This window comes from Haliotis rufescens, unplaced genomic scaffold (assembly GCF_023055435.1).
Source record: "Haliotis rufescens isolate VD_foot unplaced genomic scaffold, xgHalRufe1.0.p SCAF_14, whole genome shotgun sequence".
NCBI lineage: Eukaryota > Metazoa > Mollusca > Gastropoda > Lepetellida > Haliotidae > Haliotis > Haliotis rufescens.
This window is the reverse complement of record NW_025963824.1, coordinates 33,936,714-33,954,785: the sequence shown is the minus strand read 5'-3', so window position 1 is coordinate 33,954,785 and position 18,072 is coordinate 33,936,714. Positions and strand designations below refer to the sequence as shown.

The window sequence follows — 18,072 nt, the reverse complement described above, 5'->3', positions numbered from 1 at the left end:
GGTACAAGGATACAGTATGCCATTGTACCATGCATACAGCGGTACAGGGATACAGTATACCATTGTACCATGCATACAGCGGTACAAGGATACAGTATACCATTGTACCATGCAAACAGCGGTACAGGGATACAGTATACCATTGTACCATGCAAACAGCGGTACAGGGATACAGTTTACCATTGTACACCATACAGCGGTACAAGGATACAGTATACCATTGTACCATGCATACAGCGGTACAAGGATACAGTATACCATTGTACCATGTATACAGCTGTACAAGGATACAGTATACCATTGTACCATGCATACAGCGGTACAAGGATACAGTATACCATTGCACCATGCAAACATCGGTACAGGGATACAGTATACTATTGTACCATGCATACAGCGGTACAGCGATACAGTATACCATTGTACCATGCATACAGCGGAACAGGGATACAGTATACGGTTGTAAACCATACAGCGGTACAAGGATACAGTATACCATTGTACCATGCATACAGCGGTACAGGGATACAGTATACCATTGTACCATGCATACAGCGGTACAAGGATACAGTATACCATTGTACCATGCATAGAGCGGTACAAGGATACAGTATACCATTGTACCATGCATACAGCGGTACAGGGATACAGTATACCATTGTACCATGCATACAGCGGTACAGGGATACGGTATACCATTGTACACCATACACTGGTACAAGGATACAGTATACCATTGTACCATGCATACAGCGGTACAAGGATACAGTATACCATTGTACCATGCATACAGCGAGCACCGCCTCCGTGGTCTAGTGGTAGAGCGTCCTCCCGGAGAGCGAAAGGTGTGTGGTTCGATCCACGGCCACGTCATACCAAAAAGACGTAAAAGACGTTGCTACCCTGCCTGTCGCTCGGCATTTAGGGGCTTAAACTAGGACTGGTCAGCATGCTTATCTGAATTGGGTATTCACGTTAAACTGTGGTATGGTTACTCTTACACACACACACACACACACACAGACACACACACACACACACACACACACACACACACACACACACACACACACACACACACGTGCATGCACGTCGCTATATAAGGGCAATAATCTTTGACGCGACGTTAAACATCACCCACTCACACAGCGAGTAACATTACTTTTGTTCTCAGCATCTTCCTGTGAACACTGCTACAACTGCTTGAAATATAGATAATTCATGACAGGATAAATAAAAAATGTTTTAGTACGAGATTCCAAAGGTGCACACGAAAAAAAATAACAAATGAATAAGTACATGGTTATTAATGGCTTAAAGTAGCACTAATAATACAGGAAGCAAAAGTACGTGGGTCGACAGTAACTCCCGTCCGTCTCTTTGAAGAGAGTGGAGAAGCCGTCCTACATCGCCTCTCATGCCTCCCCCTCCCACCTCCCCCCCTCCCCCCTCCCCTCCCCTCCCCTCCCCCACCAACTCCATACCAGCGCGTTTTTTGTACGCGAGTCCAACACAGCGCCTCTTCCTTCACCGCGTCAATCCCATCAACACGGAAGGCTAATGACCACTGTTGCTGCTTAGTTGAATCGATGTAAAAGCTTTTCCCAAATTGGTTATAATTGTGCCACATCGGTTTATAACTTGGAATTTGTAATCTTACACATTTTCTTAAATTACTCAAGTTTAATCAAGAGTGCAAAATGTCTTCACGATAGTGTTGTTCTTTTCAACTCACATCCGTTGAGATTCGCTGAGATCGATTTTCATGAAATACTAGAATGTTAGAAAAATGTCATCAATTTTTGTCTCCGACAAATTGTATTTTGCTCTTTGATAGATGTGATCGCTATATCATTTTTCCATTCAGTCCTGAAAGAGGACATCATTTTTTAGAGACATTGCATCCCAACGGGGCACAACTCACTATGTCCACTGAGCCGGTGATGTGGTAGGGACAAGACGTCATCGCTGACCACAACATCCTCAGTGATTAATCAGTTGAGTTACCTCCTCAGACGTAGAGGACAACGCCAAGCCAACGTCCCCCACGTGACCTAGCATAGGTTTCTCAATCTGTCGGCTGCAAGTTCTGTCTACCTTGCCATGTCGCTACTGTTGTCTAACAACTTTCAACCCCGCAAATATCTTAGGTAGGTCTCCAACAACCTCTGCTGGTTGTCAGGGGCGACTTAATGGATCGGGTTGGCGGAGTCACAGACTTGATTCCAAACAACCTCTGCTAGTTGTCAGGGGCGACTTAATGGATCGGGTGGCAGGCTCACAGACATGGTTCCTAACAACCTATGCTTGTTGTCAGGGGCGACATAATGGATCGGGTGGACAGGCTCACAGACATGGTTCCTAACAACCTATGCTAGTTGTCAGGGGCGACTTAATGGATCATATGGGCGGAGTCACAGACATGGTTCCCAACAACCTCTGCTTGTTGTCAGGGGCGAGTTAATGGATCAGTTGGGCGGAGTCACAGACATGGTTCCCAACAACCTCTGCTTGTTGTCAGGAGCGAGTTAATGGATCAGGTGGGCGGAGTCACAGACATGGTTCCGAACAACCTATGCTTGTTGTCAGGGGCGACTTAATGGATCGGGTGGGCGGAGTCACAGACATGGTTCCAAACAACCTCTGCTTGTTGTCAGGGGCGACTTAATGGATCGGGTGGGCGGAGTCACAGACATGGTTCCCAACAACCTCTGCTGGTTGTCAGGGGCAACTTAATGGATCGGGTGGGCGGAGTCACAGACTTCATTCCGAACAACCTCTGCTTGGTGTCAGGGGCGACTTAATGGATCGGGTGGGCAGGCTCACAGACATGGTTCCCAACAACCTATGCTTGTTGTCAGGGGCGACTTAATGGATCGGGTGGGCGGAGTCACAGACATGGTTCCTAACAACCTATGCTTGTTGTCAGGGGCGACTTAATGGATCGGATGGGCAGGCTAACAGACATGGTTCCCAACAACCTATGCTTGTTGTCAGGGGCAACTTAATGGATCGGGTAGGCGGAGTCACAGACATGGTTCCCAACAACCTATGCTTGTTGTCAGGGGCGGCTTAATGGATCGGGTGGGCAGGCTAACAGACATGGTTCCCAACAACCTATGCTTGTTGTCAGGGGCGACTTAATGGATCGGGTGGACAGGCTCACAGACATGGTTCCCAACAACCTCTGCTTGTTGTCAGGGGCGACTTAATTGATCGGGTGGGCAGGCTAATAGACATGGTTCCCAACAACCTATGCTTGTTGTCAGGGGCGACTTAATGGATCGGGTAGGCGGAGTCACAGACATGGTTCCTAACAACCTCTGCTTGTTGTCAGGGGCGAGTTAATGGATCAGGTGGGCGGAGTCACAGACATGGTTCCGAACAACCTATGCTTGTTGTCAGGGGCAACTTAATGGATCGGGTGGGCGGAGTCACAGACATGGTTCCTAACAACCTCTGCTTGTTGTCAGGGGCGAGTTAATGGATCAGGTGGGCGGAGTCACAGACATGGTTCCGAACAACCTATGCTTGTTGTCAGGGGCGACTTAATGGATCGGGTGGGCGGAGTCACAGACATGGTTCCGAACAACTTCTGCTTGTTGTCAGGGGCAACTTAATGGATCGGTTGGGCGGAGTCACAGACATGGTTCCTAACAACCTATGCTTGTTGTCAGGGGCGACTTAATAGTTCGGGTAGGCGGAGTCACAGACATGGTTCCTAACAACCTATGCTTGTTGTCAGGGGCGACTTAATGGATCGGGTGGGCGGAGTCACAGACATGGTTCCTAACAACCTATGCTTGTTGTCAGGGGCGACTTAATGGATCGGGTGGGCGGAGTCACAGACATGGTTCCGAACAACCTCTGCTGGTTGTTAGGGTCGACTTAATGGATCGGGTGGGCGGAGTCACAGACATGGTTCCCAACAACCTCTGCTGGTTGTCAGGGGCGACTTAATGGATCGGGTGGGCGGAGTCACAGAAATGGTTCCCAACAACTTCTGCTAGTTGTCAGGGTGGACTTGATGGATCGGGTGGGAGGAGTCACAGACTTGATTCGCAACAACTTCTGCTAGTTGTCAGGGTGGACTTAATGGATCGGGTGGGCGGAGTCACAGACTTGATTCCGAACAACCTCTGCTTGGTGTCAGGGGCGACTTAATGGATCGGGTGGGCAGGCTCACAAACATGGTTCCCAACAACCTATGCTTGTTGTCAGGGGCGACTTAATGGATCGGGTGGGCAGGCTAACAGACATGGTTCCCAACAACCTATGCTTGTTGTCAGGGGCGACTTAATGGATCGGGTGGACAGGCTCACAGACATGGTTCCCAACAACCTCTGCTTGTTGTCAGGGGCGACTTAATGGATCGGGTGGACAGGCTCACAGACTTGGTTCCCAACAACCTATGCTTGTTGTCAGGGGCGACTTAATGGATCGGGTGGACAGGCTCACAGACATGGTTACCAACAACCTATGCTTGTTGTCAGGGGCGACTTAATGGATCAGGTAGGCGGAGTCACAGACATGGTTCCCAACAACCTATGCTTGTTGTCAGGGGCGACTTAATGGATCGGGTAGGCGGAGTCACAGACATGGTTCCCAACAACCTCTGCTTGTTGTCAGGGGCGACTTAATGGATCGGGTAGGCGGAGTCACAGACATGGTTCCTAACAACCTATGCTTGTTGTCAGGGGCAAATTAATGGATCGGGTGGGCGGAGTCAAAGACATGGTTCCTAACAACCTATGCTTGTTGTCAGGGGCAACTTAATGGATCAGGTGGGCGGAGTCACAGACATGGTTCCTAACAACCTATGCTTGTTGTCAGGGGCAACTTAATGGATCGGGTGGACAGGCTCACAGACATGGTTACCAACAACCTATGCTTGTTGTCAGGGGCGACTTAATGGATCAGGTAGGCGGAGTCACAGACATGGTTCCCAACAACCTATGCTTGTTGTCAGGGGCGACTTAATGGATCGGGTTGGCGGAGTCACAGACATGGTTCCCAACAACCTCTGCTTGTTGTCAGGGGCGACTTAATGGATCGGGTGAACAGGCTCACAGACATGGTTCCCAACAACCTATGCTTGTTGTCAGGGGCGACTTAATGGATCGGGTGGACAGGCTCACAGACATGGTTACCAACAACCTATGCTTGTTGTCAGGGGCGACTTAATGGATCAGGTAGGCGGAGTCACAGACATGGTTCCCAACAACCTATGCTTGTTGTCAGGGGCGACTTAATGGATCGGGTGGGCGGAGTCACAGACATGGTTCCTGACAACCTCTGCTGGTTGTCAGGGGCGAGATAATGAATCGGATGGGCAGGCTCACAGACATGGTTCCCAACAACCTCTGCTAGTTGTCAGGGTGGACTTGATGGATCGGGTGGGCGGAGTCACAGACTTCATTCGCAACAACCTCTGCTGGTTGTCAGGGGGGACTTGATGGATCGGGTGGGCGGAGTCACAGACTTCATTCGCAACAACCTCTGCTGGTTGTCAGGGGGGACTAAATGGATCGGATGGACAGGCTCGGTGACTTCGTTGATTGCATGTTTGACGGCGTCTATTGTTGCTCACAAGATCACTCATAGGGTTGTCTGGTCCTCACATATAGTTCTATACATATATAGAATGTTGCTGAATGAAAGCGTTGAACAGCAAACAAACATTAGCTGCAAGAGAGACAACCGTGTCTGTCTGTGCTGGTTGTGCTTCAGCATGTTTCCATGTCACGTGCAAGACAAGGTCACAAGTTCGGGGGCGACCGTTTGATATTCCAGGTGGTGAGGGTGGTTTGGAAATTTTACCGAAAAAATAACTTCTTGAAAACCATACTTATGCATAATATTTCTTGAAAATGAAGTAATTGTCTGCGTCATAATCAACCTTGTAATGTGGTTTTTAGAAGAAGAAATTACTAATTTGGCTCATAGTTTTAAGTAAAGAAAATATCTGGCCTTAATACAAAATGCCAAACCTCTTCCTGATTGGAATATTGGCGTGTGATCAATGTCGTAGATATATATGTGAGACGATGACGTGCACAATGGTCGACGTGTGACAAAAGTCGAAGATGTAGATGTAGACGTGTTCATTGACTAACGTATGAAATATCGTAGATGTAGACGTTGACTGATGTGTTATAAATGTCGTAGATGTAGACGTGAGTCGATGACGTGTACGTTGACTGACGTGTTATAAATGTCGTAGATGTACACGTGAGACGATGACGTGTTCATTGACTAACGTAAGAAATATCGTAGATGTAGACGTTGACTGATGTGTTATAAATGTCGTAGATGTAGACGTGAGACGATGACGTGTACGTTTACTGACGTGTTATAAATGTCGTAGATGTACACGTGAGACGATGACGTGTACGTTGACTAACGTATGAAATGTCGTAGATGTAGACGTTGACTGATGTGTTATAAATGTCGTAGATGTAGACGTGAGACGATGACATGTACGTTGACTGGCGTGTTATAAATGTCGTAGATGTAGATGTGAGACGATGTCGTGTACGTTGACAGATGTGTTATAAATGTCGTAGATGTAGATGTGAGACGATGTCGTGTACGTTGACAGATGTGTTATAAATGTCGTAGATGTATACGTGAGACGATGACGTTTACGTTGACTGACGTCTTTTAAGTGTCGTAGATGTAGACGAAAGACGATGACGTGAACGTTGACTGACGTGTTATATATGTCAACAGTATTTCATCAACCTGTCGTAGACCAGGGTGAGAGCAGCTTCCCTTTCTTGAAGGTCAGTTACTTTAGCGGAAGACGGATGGAGGCAAGTAGAAACGATGTGATAGGCAATTGTTGTTTTGCCTATATGTTGTTACGCCACTGTATAAGGAACAGGTTTCAGTTGGAACCATATTGACTGTTGTCACTGTCCGACAGACACGTCACTTACCTTCTGACGTAATATGGGGCACGGATGGCCCAGTCGTCTAAGGCGCCGCGATTCGCTGTGCTGAGTTGCGTCCTTTGTACACGCCAGAAACCTATGATTGTGTGTTCGAATCCCGGTTCGCCTCTATTATATTTCTAGGTTTTTCAGCACCATACCCGTGCTCGTGGGTTTCACCGCAGTGGTAAACGTCTGAGACCTGCATCACTTCGGGCTTTCCTCCCACATTAAGCTGACAGGCCGTGATATAACTGGAATACTGTATAAAGCGGCGTTAAACCCAACTTACTCACTCACTCTGACGTAATATATATTAATGCGCACATTCCAGGAAATCTTGCAATGTGTAGGTAATGTTTGTAAGAGATGGTAAGATATTTTTCGAGCACGGAATGGAAGAATGACATTGGTTGATACAGAAGTTAACACACATGTATGTTTGGGGATGGTTAATATCCCATGGCTCGCTAAATACAATGCTTATTCCAATACTGAATATTTACCATCCCCAAACATACAAGCGTGATAACCTCAACAAGAACATCCGTAACCAATTTTAAATTTCCATGAAGTTCAATTTAAGAGTAATAAACATTATTTTGTGTTCAGTTGTTTTTTTCCATTCAAGTCGTGACGTCTGTTGATACTTGACGCTATAGATGTCAATGTTAGAAAATGTACGTAGATTCAGTCTCGAATAACATAATTGTTTTAATTCACTGACTTTCCGATTGCAATCCATCTATGAAACGTTTGAATTTCAAGAGCTGAGATCGATAACACGTTTTAGTTTAAAGAGTTGAGATCGATAACACGTTTCAGTTTAAAGAGTTGAGATCGATAATGCGTTCCTGTTTAAATAGGTGAGATCGATAACGCGTTCCAGTTTAAATAGGTGAGATCGATAACGCGTTCCAGTTTAAATAGGTGAGATCGATAACACGTTCCAGTTTAAATAGGTGAGATCGATAACGCATTCCAGTTTAAATAGGTGATAACGCGTTCCAGTTTAAATAGGTGAGATCGATAACGCATTCCAGTTTAAATAGGTGAGATCGATAACGCATTCCAGTTTAAATAGGTGAGACGGATCTCGCGACTCTGCAACAGTGTTTGGACTTTAACAAGGAGACCATGTCGGAAACGTTTACGCAGAGTTGCGTCCCTTAACTGAGGAAGGATCTGTTATCGTTTGTTCGAATCCCACATTCACCCTGATTCTGGCTCTTGGTCACTCAGCTCATGGGATTCACAAAACTGGTGTATTTCCCAGGCCCTCGCACGTTTAGAGACATGCCCTGATATAGCTGAAAGAATCGGCGTTAAACCAAGTGACTCACTCACTCACCAGACGTGTTGGTAACGGGATTTCATCTAATGAGGCAGAGAAAACATCAAACATTGTTCTTTGAATAAATAGACTCCATCCCTTTATTCAGATGCCCTGTCCCAGCATCCAGACTCAGAAGAAAATCAGGTCACAGTGCGCTCCAAGGGAGACAACCAAGCTTAATATCAGCAATGCAAACCGGTAATGGTAAATAGGGATGTGTTTGGACTTGGTGAAGAATAGCATGTACATTTACGTAAACTAAAAACAGAACAAAAAACAAATAATTTCTTTTGCTTATAGATGTGTAAAATAATTTTGTTATCAAAGATAATGTGCCAGTATCAGTTCACGCGCAGGCCCGAGATCCGATGACGTGCACATAGTCGTCATTAAATAACCTACAAAATGACATTTTTATGTGAACTCAAAATTTAATTGGCCCCTAAAAAATCATGATAATAGAAAAAGTAGGAACACGTTAGAGATTCATAGAAAATGAACATTTACATCCTCGGTTTCGAGAAATATTCCAGTTTGTAAGTGTCAATAAGAATACCGTCACAGTGCACCACACCCTCCTGTGTTCCCAGTGAGGTTCAGAGTGACCTTGAAACAATATCCAACAATGCAGGGAGGTCCGTTATGGCGCTTCATACAACTGAGGAGAAAGAGGTCAAGAGGTCATCTCCTTGGTAACTGGCTTGCTTGCTTGTGATTGGACGAACATGATTACATCGTTGAGTTTGGGACAAGTGGGGATCTGAAACAGTATTGAAACAAGGTATTAATCATACAATGTGTGCCTGTGATATTCGTACGTGAGAGGTGATGACGTCACGACGCACTCAGCACTACATCCGTCAACATGGGGGAGTCCTGTCATCGACCGTCAACATGGGGGAGTCCTGTGATAGACCGTCAACATCGGGGGTCCTGTGATAGACCGTCAACATGGGGGGGTCCTATGATAGACCGTCAACATGGGGGGTCCTGTGATCGACCGTCAACATGGGGGGTCCTGTGATAGACCGTCAACATGGGGGGTCCTGTGATAGACCGTCAACATGGGAGAGTCCTGTGATAGACCGTCAACATGGGGGGTCCTGTGATAGACCGTCAACATGGGGGAGTCCTGTGATAGACCATCAACATGGGGGGTACTGTGATAGACCGTCAACATGGGGGAGTCCTGTGATAGACCGTCAACATGGGGGAGTCCTGTGATAGACCGTCAACAGGGGGGGTCCTGTGATAGACCGTCAACATGGGAGGTCCTGTGATAGACCGTCAACATGGGGGGTCCTGTGATAGACCGTCAACATGGGAGGTCCTGTGATAGACCGTCAACATGGGAGAGTCCTGTGATAGACCATCAACATGGGGGGTCCTGTGATAGACCGTCAACATGGGGGAGTCCTGTGATAGACCGTCAACATGGGGGGTCCTGTGATAGACCGTCAACATGGGAGGTCCTGTGATAGACCGTCAACATGGGGGGTCCTGTGATAGACCGTCAACATGGGAGGTCCTGTGATAGACCGTCAACATGGGAGAGTCCTGTGATAGACCGTCAACATGGGAGAGTCCTGTGATAGACCGTCAACATGGGGGGTCCTGTGATAGACCGTCAACATGGGAGGTCCTGTGATAGACCGTCAACATGGGGAGTCCTGTGATAGACCGTCAACATGGGGGAGTCCTGTGATAGACCGTCAACATGGGGGGTCCTGTGATAGACCGTCAACATGGGGGTCCTGTGATAGACCGTCAACATGGGGAGTCCTGTGATAGACCGTCAACATGGGGGGTCCTGTGATAGACCGTCAACATGGGGGGTCCTGTGATAGACCGTCAACATGGGGGTCCTGTGATAGACCGTCAACATGGGGAGTCCTGTGATAGACCGTCAACATGGGGAGTCCTGTGATAGACCGTCAACATGGGGGGTCCTGTGATAGACCGTCAACATGGGGGGTCCTGTGATAGACCGTCAACATGGGGGGTCCTGTGATAGACCGTCAACATGGGGGTCCTGTGATCGACCCTCGGGGATATGGTAATGGGGTTTATGTCACAAACAATAATTGCACATGTACTGCGACGTTCACGCGCGCGCGCGCGCGCGTGTGTTTGTGTGTTTGTGTGTGTTTGTGTGTGTGTGTGTGTGTTTGTGTGTGTGTGTGTGTGTGTGTGTGTGTGTGTGTGTGTGTGTGTGTGTGTGTGTGTGTGTGTGTGTGTGTGTGTGTGTGTGTGTGTGTGTGTGTGTGTGTGTGTGTGTGTGTGTGTTACTAGTTTTACAGTGCTAGTCTACTGAGATACCATGCCGCAATTTAACATTGATGTTTTTCTCATATTTGAAATGTCACAGACTTTGTAGGTTTCGGCTTGCACAAGGTCCGTCATTACTTTATGATTTATAACCTCTGGCCTTGTATATTTCTGTACAGTGTTGAGTTCCACATCGACCTGGTCTATACTGTTGGGGTGCTATAGTCTGCGTGAAGCAACGATAAAGATTTAACAACACAGCAAGACATCACTCAACATTACGGCATTTCAAAACTGGCAAAACTGTAGTGTTCACCGCACTGTTCTACGTTTTGTTCTCCGTTATATTTTCTGTATTGTTCTCCGTATTGTTATATCCACTGTTCTCTGTATTGTCCTACGTGTTGTTGTATGCATTGTTCCCTGTATTGTTCTTCGCATTGTTCTCTGTATTGTTCTTCGCATTGTTCTCTGTATTGTTTTTCGCATTGTTCTCTGTATTGTTCTTCGCATTGTTCTCTGTATTGTTCTTCGCATTGTTCTCTGTATTGTTCTTCGCATTGTTCTCTGTATTGTTTTATGTATTGTGATATGCATTGTTCTGTTCATTGTTCTCTGTATTGCTCTGTGCAGTGTTCCTCTCATGGTTCTTCGCATTGTTCTGTATTGCTCTGTGTAATATTCTCAGAATTCTCTGTATTGCTCCCTGTATTGCTATATGAATTGTTCTGTGCATTGTTCTCTGTTCTGCTCTGTGCATTTTTCTTCGCATTGTTCTGTATATTGTTCTCTGTATTACTCTGTGCATTTTTCTTCGCATCGTTCTGTTTTGCTCTGTGTAATGTTCTTAGAATTCTCTGTATTGCTCCGTTTGACATAAAACACAGAATTAAGCATGGCCGGCACAACGTGACCTTGTGTATGGTCTGGATCAGCAACACCACTAAAGAGATGAGTCTGGCTGCTTAATTAAACGATGTCACGAACTTGATTATGTGTAACGAAAGAATCTCTGTGTCTTAAAATGAATGCGTTTAATGTCACGTATCATAAAACTCTTCGCATCCTTGCTGAATTGTTACCTTGTATTCAGAGTGTTCCGTCCGCATGTAGAGCACACACACAACTCCAGGCATGTGACCTCTAAGCGTGAAAACTAACATTTGCTATCAGCAAAAAACATGCAAGTAATTTCACGATTAACAATGAATATTGAACTTGAGGGCTTTTACTATGATTATGCCATTATAAAGGGTAGAGCCTGAACGCCCCCGATGTCAACAATGATTACTCCCCAGATCATCAACGACCGTTAAGCGTACGACTTTCAATCGCGCGTATTGATTGGGTAGATGATGAGCGGCTTGCACGTGCTTTTCATGTTTCCTTCGGTAATCTTCGGGTCAGCCGAAGCACGTTCGGGGATATATTTAGACGTCGGCCTCACCACGGCCATAAGCAGGACTGGTTGATGACTACTCGAGGTACTTCATGTGACTTTGCGAGATCTGACGCTGTCTTACAGAAACAAAAAGTGCTCCCCATCATAACTTGCCCCAGGACTCCCTGACTTGTGCCGCACGTGGCTCTATCTGACCCTTTAACCACACGTGGACGCACATATGTTAGATGGATAATACGTTTCATATTTTTCCAGAGTATCTGATATTAAAGAACGTGTTAGTCAGGTTGATATCCATGCAGTCTAATGATTACCATGCTCTACGGGAGTTTGGAAGTTTGATAGAAATGTGCTTGTACTGGGAAGCTGATGCAGTGATAGAGTTGCTTCCAGGACAGATGTGCGTGCACTGAAGTGATGCAGTGATAGAGTCGCTTCCAGGACAGATGTTCTTGTACTGGGGAGCTGATGCAGTGATAGAGTCGCTTCCAGGACAGATGTGCTTGCACTGGGGAGCTGATGCAGTGATAGAGTCGCTTCCAGGACAGATGTGCTTGCACTTTGGAGCTGATGCAGTGATAGAATTTCTTCCAGAACAGATGTGCTTGCACTGGGGAGCTGATACAGTGATAGAGTCGCTTCCAGGACAGATGTGCTTGCACTGTGGAGCTGATGCAGTGATAGAGTCGCTTCCAGGACAGATGTTCTTGTACTGGGGAGCTGATGCAGTGATAGAGTCGCTTCCAGGACAGATGTGCTTGCACTGGGGAGCTGATGCAGTGATAGAGTCGCTTCCAGGACAGATGTGCTTGCACTTTGGAGCTGATGCAGTGATAGAATTTCTTCCAGAACAGATGTGCTTGCACTGGGGAGCTGATACAGTGATAGAGTCGCTTCCAGGACAGATGTGCTTGCACTGGGGAGCTGATGCAGTGATAGAGTCGCTTCCAGGACAGATGTTCTTGTACTGTGGAGCTGATGCAGTGATTGAGTCGCTTCCAGGACAGATGTGCTTGCACTGGGGAGCTGATGCAGTGATAGAGTCGCTTCCAGGACAGATGTTCTTGTACTGTGGAGCTGATGCAGTGATAGAGTCGCTTCCAGGACAGATGTGCTTGCACTTTGGAGCTGATGCAGTGATAGAATTTCTTCCAGAACAGATGTGCTTGCACTGGGGAGCTGATACAGTGATAGAGTCGCTTCCAGGACAGATGTGCTTGCACTGTGGAGCTGATGCAGTGATAGAGTCGCTTCCAGGACAGATGTTCTTGTACTGTGGAGCTGATGCAGTGATAGAATCTCTTCCAGGACAGATGTGGTTGCACTGTGGAGCTGATGCAGTGATATAGTCTCTTCCAGGACAGATGTGCTTGCACTTTGGAGCTGATGCAGTGATATAGTCTCTTCCAGGACCTCCCAGTGGAACAGGAAATGTGAATCTCACAGATGTAAAGACATCCATTTCTTATCCAATTATGGCTACCCCAGGAGACATCGCTTGGGGGTGACCATTGGGACGACTTTGGTTACCATGGCAACACTACTGGCTCTGCTACTGAAGCTGTTAGCAGTACGTTTTACACTCGGCAAGACTCGGAGTTTTAAAGTTTATCGACTTGTGTTGAAATATTCGATATCGAAAGACAGTTACGTAAGACTCTCAATAAATCACACAGATGTGAAGACGCCCATATATCTCACAGATGTGAATACACCCATATATCTCACTGATGGGAAAACACCCATATATCTCACATATGTAAATACATCTATATATCACACAGATGGAAAAAACACCAATATATCACACAGTTGTGAATACAATACATCCATATATCTCACAGATATATCACAGAGATGTGAATATACCCATATATCACAGAGATGTGAATACATACATGTATCACTAAGATGTAAATATAGCCATATGACACACACATGTGAATACACACATATATCGCACAGATGTGAATACACCCATATATCACAGAGATGTGAATACAGCCATATATCACACAGATGTAAATACATCCATATACTACAAAGATGTGAATACGCCCATGTATCATGGAGATATGAATACACACATATATCACCGAAATGGAAATACATCCAAACGTCACAGAGATGTAAATACACCCATTTAAAACGCACAGATGTGAAAACACCCATATATGACACAGATGTGAATACATCCATATAACACAGAGTTGTGAATACATCCATATAACACAGGTGATGTAAATACACACATAAATAACAGAGATATGAATACACTCATGTATCACAGAGATGTGAATACATCCATATAACACAGAGATGTGAATACACACATATATCACAGAGATGTGAATACATCCATATAACACAGAGATGTGAATACATCCATATAACACAGAGTTGTGAATACATCCATATAGCACAGGTGATGTAAATACACCGATAAATAACAGAGATGTGAATACACCCATATATCACAGAGATGTGAATACATCCATATAACACAGAGATGTGAATACACCCATATATCACAAAGATGTGAATACATCCATATATGACACAGATGTGAATACACCCATATATCACAGAGATGTGAAGACAGCCATATATGACACATATGTGAATACACCCATATAACACAGAGATGTGAATACACCCATAAATCAGAGAGATGTGAATGCATCCATACATCTCACAGATGTTATCACACCCATATATCACACACTTATCACATGTGTCTAAACACCGTAACTTTACAGTTTATATTCTCTGGGGGATACAGGGGAAGCTCCGGCTTTATTGTGCAAAGGTCGAACAACACTACTCCCAAAGAAATTGGATTTGACTGACCCTAAAAACACCCGCCTTATGATTTGTCTGAAGACACAGTACAAAATATTTACCGATTATATATTATGCGCTTCCAATGACATTATTTACATGGAGCAGAAAGGAGCCAGAAATGGTTGTTTGGGTTGTAAGGATCAATTGTTTGTTCAGAAAAGAGGCTAAAACTTCCCACCATTACCTCTCAATGTGTGACTACAGAAAAGCTTACGATTCTGTACCTCACGAATGGAATGTATTGACCTCCCGGTGCGACTACTTGTTTTACTCAAGTCTTTAATGAATTGCTGGTCAACTAAACCTGAGAAATATTCGCAGGGGCAGGTGGTGACTTCGGAACCCATTCCTATTAAAAGAGGAATATTTCAGGGCGATTATTTTTGTTCTTTGCTTTTCTGTTTGTCCCTATATCTATTTAGCCTTTTGCGTAGCAAAGAGGAAGGTAATCACCCGGGACCTCCTCAGCACGTGATCTCCAGTACTCATCTCCTTACATGGATGACCTGGAACTTCTTGCCAAAGGAGAATCCACTTTAAAAGAACAGATTCTCCTTGTCGAGTCCTTTTCTAATGATATCGACAAATGCAACATTCTTCATTTGAAATGTGGCAAGGTGGAAGAGGGAGAATCTGTCAGTTTACTTGGGAGAGGCGTTATTGACCATCTCATGGAAGGTCAGGCCTGTACGTACCTTGGACAAACTCCAGAATGCCCATATAAAGGACAAACTTCAGGCAGAGTACAAATGTAGACTTAAAATCTGGAGTTCAGAGCTGAACACTCGCAATAAAGTCAAATCCACAAATACTTATGCTGTACCGGTCCTTTAAAATTCTTTTGGTGTTGTTCAATTGGACGAAACAGGAAATTCAGGGTATTGACACCCTCACACGAAGAATCATGTCATACAATAGATCCCGACACCCTAGCTGTTCCCTCAATCGCATATAAAATTTATTTACCAATTATGATGGGAGGGCGTGGTTTGATTAATGTGGAGGCTCTCCATGACAGAATTGTTTTGTGCACTTTGCCACAAATTCATTTGCCTGATGATCCTCTTGTGAAGCATGTGAAGACTCATGATGAAAACAAGGCATTCCACAGTTTTCTAAAACGAGCCAAGGATGTGGGACATAATATCAATGTCGGTGTTGATTTTGTTGATTGTTCTGTACTGCTCGACGGTACAGAAATGAGTGTCAACCAAGCGCCATATCAAGTCGGCCCAGACTCAGTTCTACAAGGAGAGGCTTTCGGAACGACCACTGCATCGAGTTTATGAGTAGTGTGTTGAGAGGGTAGGCAACCCTGCAGAGTCCTTCGCTTGGATGAAGTCGGCTGGCCTGAAAAGTGAAACAGAAGGTTTTCTGTTTACTGCTCAGGGCCTGTCACTTGCAACTCGAAACCGTCAATGTGTGATTTTGCATCCAAATGTAAATAGGAAATGTAGATTATGTAATGAATTTAATGCGACTGTCCAACACATTGTCAGAGGATGCCCAGTTTTAGTACAGTATCGTAAGCGACATGATGGTGTAGTTCGATCCTTTTATTACCGTCTTCGTCATGCTTGTGGTTTTGACACAGAGGTCCATCCATTGTTCGACCTGGAATATGTAGAGGGCGTCATGGAAAATGATCAATACAAAATTCTTTGGAATAGTCGCATTTACAGCTTTAGACGCATCCAGGCCAACAAACCTAATATTGTCCTTTTAGATAAATCCAATGACATCATTAATATCACTGAATTTCTGTCCCTTTTGACACCAATGTGATTGACAAGATTCAGGAAAAACATGGCATGTATGCAGACCTCGCTTTCGAAATGTCACGCTTGCATCCAAGTTGTCCGAGTCCCCATTGTTCTCGAAGCCTTAGGTTTGGTACCTTCCAATCTGTTGACTGACATTGGGAGAGTACCCGGGTTTCCTATTAGGAATACAGCCCTTCTGACAATTTAGTTAATGCAGAAGGCTGCAGTGTTGGGGAGTCTTCACATTCTCCAAAAAGTTCTGGGTGGGTTTGCTAGGCAGCTCTTCCCTCGAGAAGTCCCCTTCGCTGTCTGGGCTGCGTGTAGATGGGGGCATGGGCCCTGAGCTGATGATGAGCCTGACCAGCCTGACTGTGCCAGGATCACCCAAACCCTCTTTGCTGCATTTTCTTTGCTGCATCTGTACATAATAATGATGATCCATCTACTCGGTAATTGCTCACGGCGCTGCAGTCAACTTCCTTGAAGAAGAGACAGGTATGCGTGAATTGAAGGCTTGGAGAGATGTGTGTGTGTGTGTGTGTGTGTGTGTGCTTGCGTGCGTGCGTGCGTGCGTGCGTGCGTGCGTGCGTGCGTGTGTGTGTGTGTGTGTGTGTGTGTGTGTGTGTGTGTGTGTGTGTGTGTGCGTGTGTGTGTGTCTGTATACCTGCTCGTACTAGTCCGGACTGATGCCGATTAATAATGCTAGCTCACTGAGGTACTATGCCTCAGTTTAACATGAATATCCCAGACAGTATACTGACTCCGAGCCGACCAGTCTTTATTTTAGCCCCTTAATGCCGAGCGCCAGACAGGGTAACAACAAGTACATTGTTTAACGTCTTTTGGGATCGAACCCCGGACCTTCCGTTCTCCGGGCGGACGCTCTTCCACTAGACCACGGAGGCGGTCTCTGTGGTAAAGACTTCACTAACTTCAGTGGAGAGTAGGGAACGGATGAGGAACTCAAAAAATTAAATTTGAAATCTGAAGCATATGGTCGGAACCTGAACAGGGATGTTAATACACGCACATGAAACATTGATAACAAAAATGTGAAAGATTATGAAAATAAAACATATATCTCAAGGTCAAGGACTGTGATGCAACGCATATGTCTCATATTTCAGAAAATGAGACGACGTATCTGCCTCTCATGCCATGCCGAATGTAACACAAACCCGGTGGCCGTCTCGTCCAATGAGAGCCATTGTACCCAGGAGAATAGTTTCAAAAGATTTGAAATCGTTTTCAACAATGACGCTAATGCCCCTACTTCATCACGAACGTGTCTGCCGTGTTAAATACGGTGGTCGTCACGTGACAGACCCTTGGAAACACTGAGGTGCTATCTTGATATAATTACAGGACGTTTTAAACTCCAAAATACAGAAAATCAATGTTCAATGTGAAGATTATATTAAATCAAACTCTCGTCTTGTTCTAGATGTGTTATCTCAAAGCCATTCGTTGTGTGATATACTCCAGCGTGAGCCTTCATAAGAGTGATGTTCACCGTATTTCATC

The 18,072-nt window shown here is 45.3% G+C and overlaps 1 long non-coding RNA gene across 1 annotated transcript in view; it reads right to left on the bottom strand.

Annotated features, from left to right (window-relative positions):
- Window positions 1-8,342: 8,342 nt before the first annotated feature.
- LOC125379274 overlaps window positions 8,343-18,072 on the bottom strand; it is a 38,931-nt gene continuing 29,201 nt past the window's right edge. Inside the window, exon 3 of the long non-coding RNA XR_007220660.1 lies at window positions 8,343-9,031. This is a non-coding gene — a long non-coding RNA (uncharacterized LOC125379274). The remainder of the gene's footprint in view (window positions 9,032-18,072) is intronic.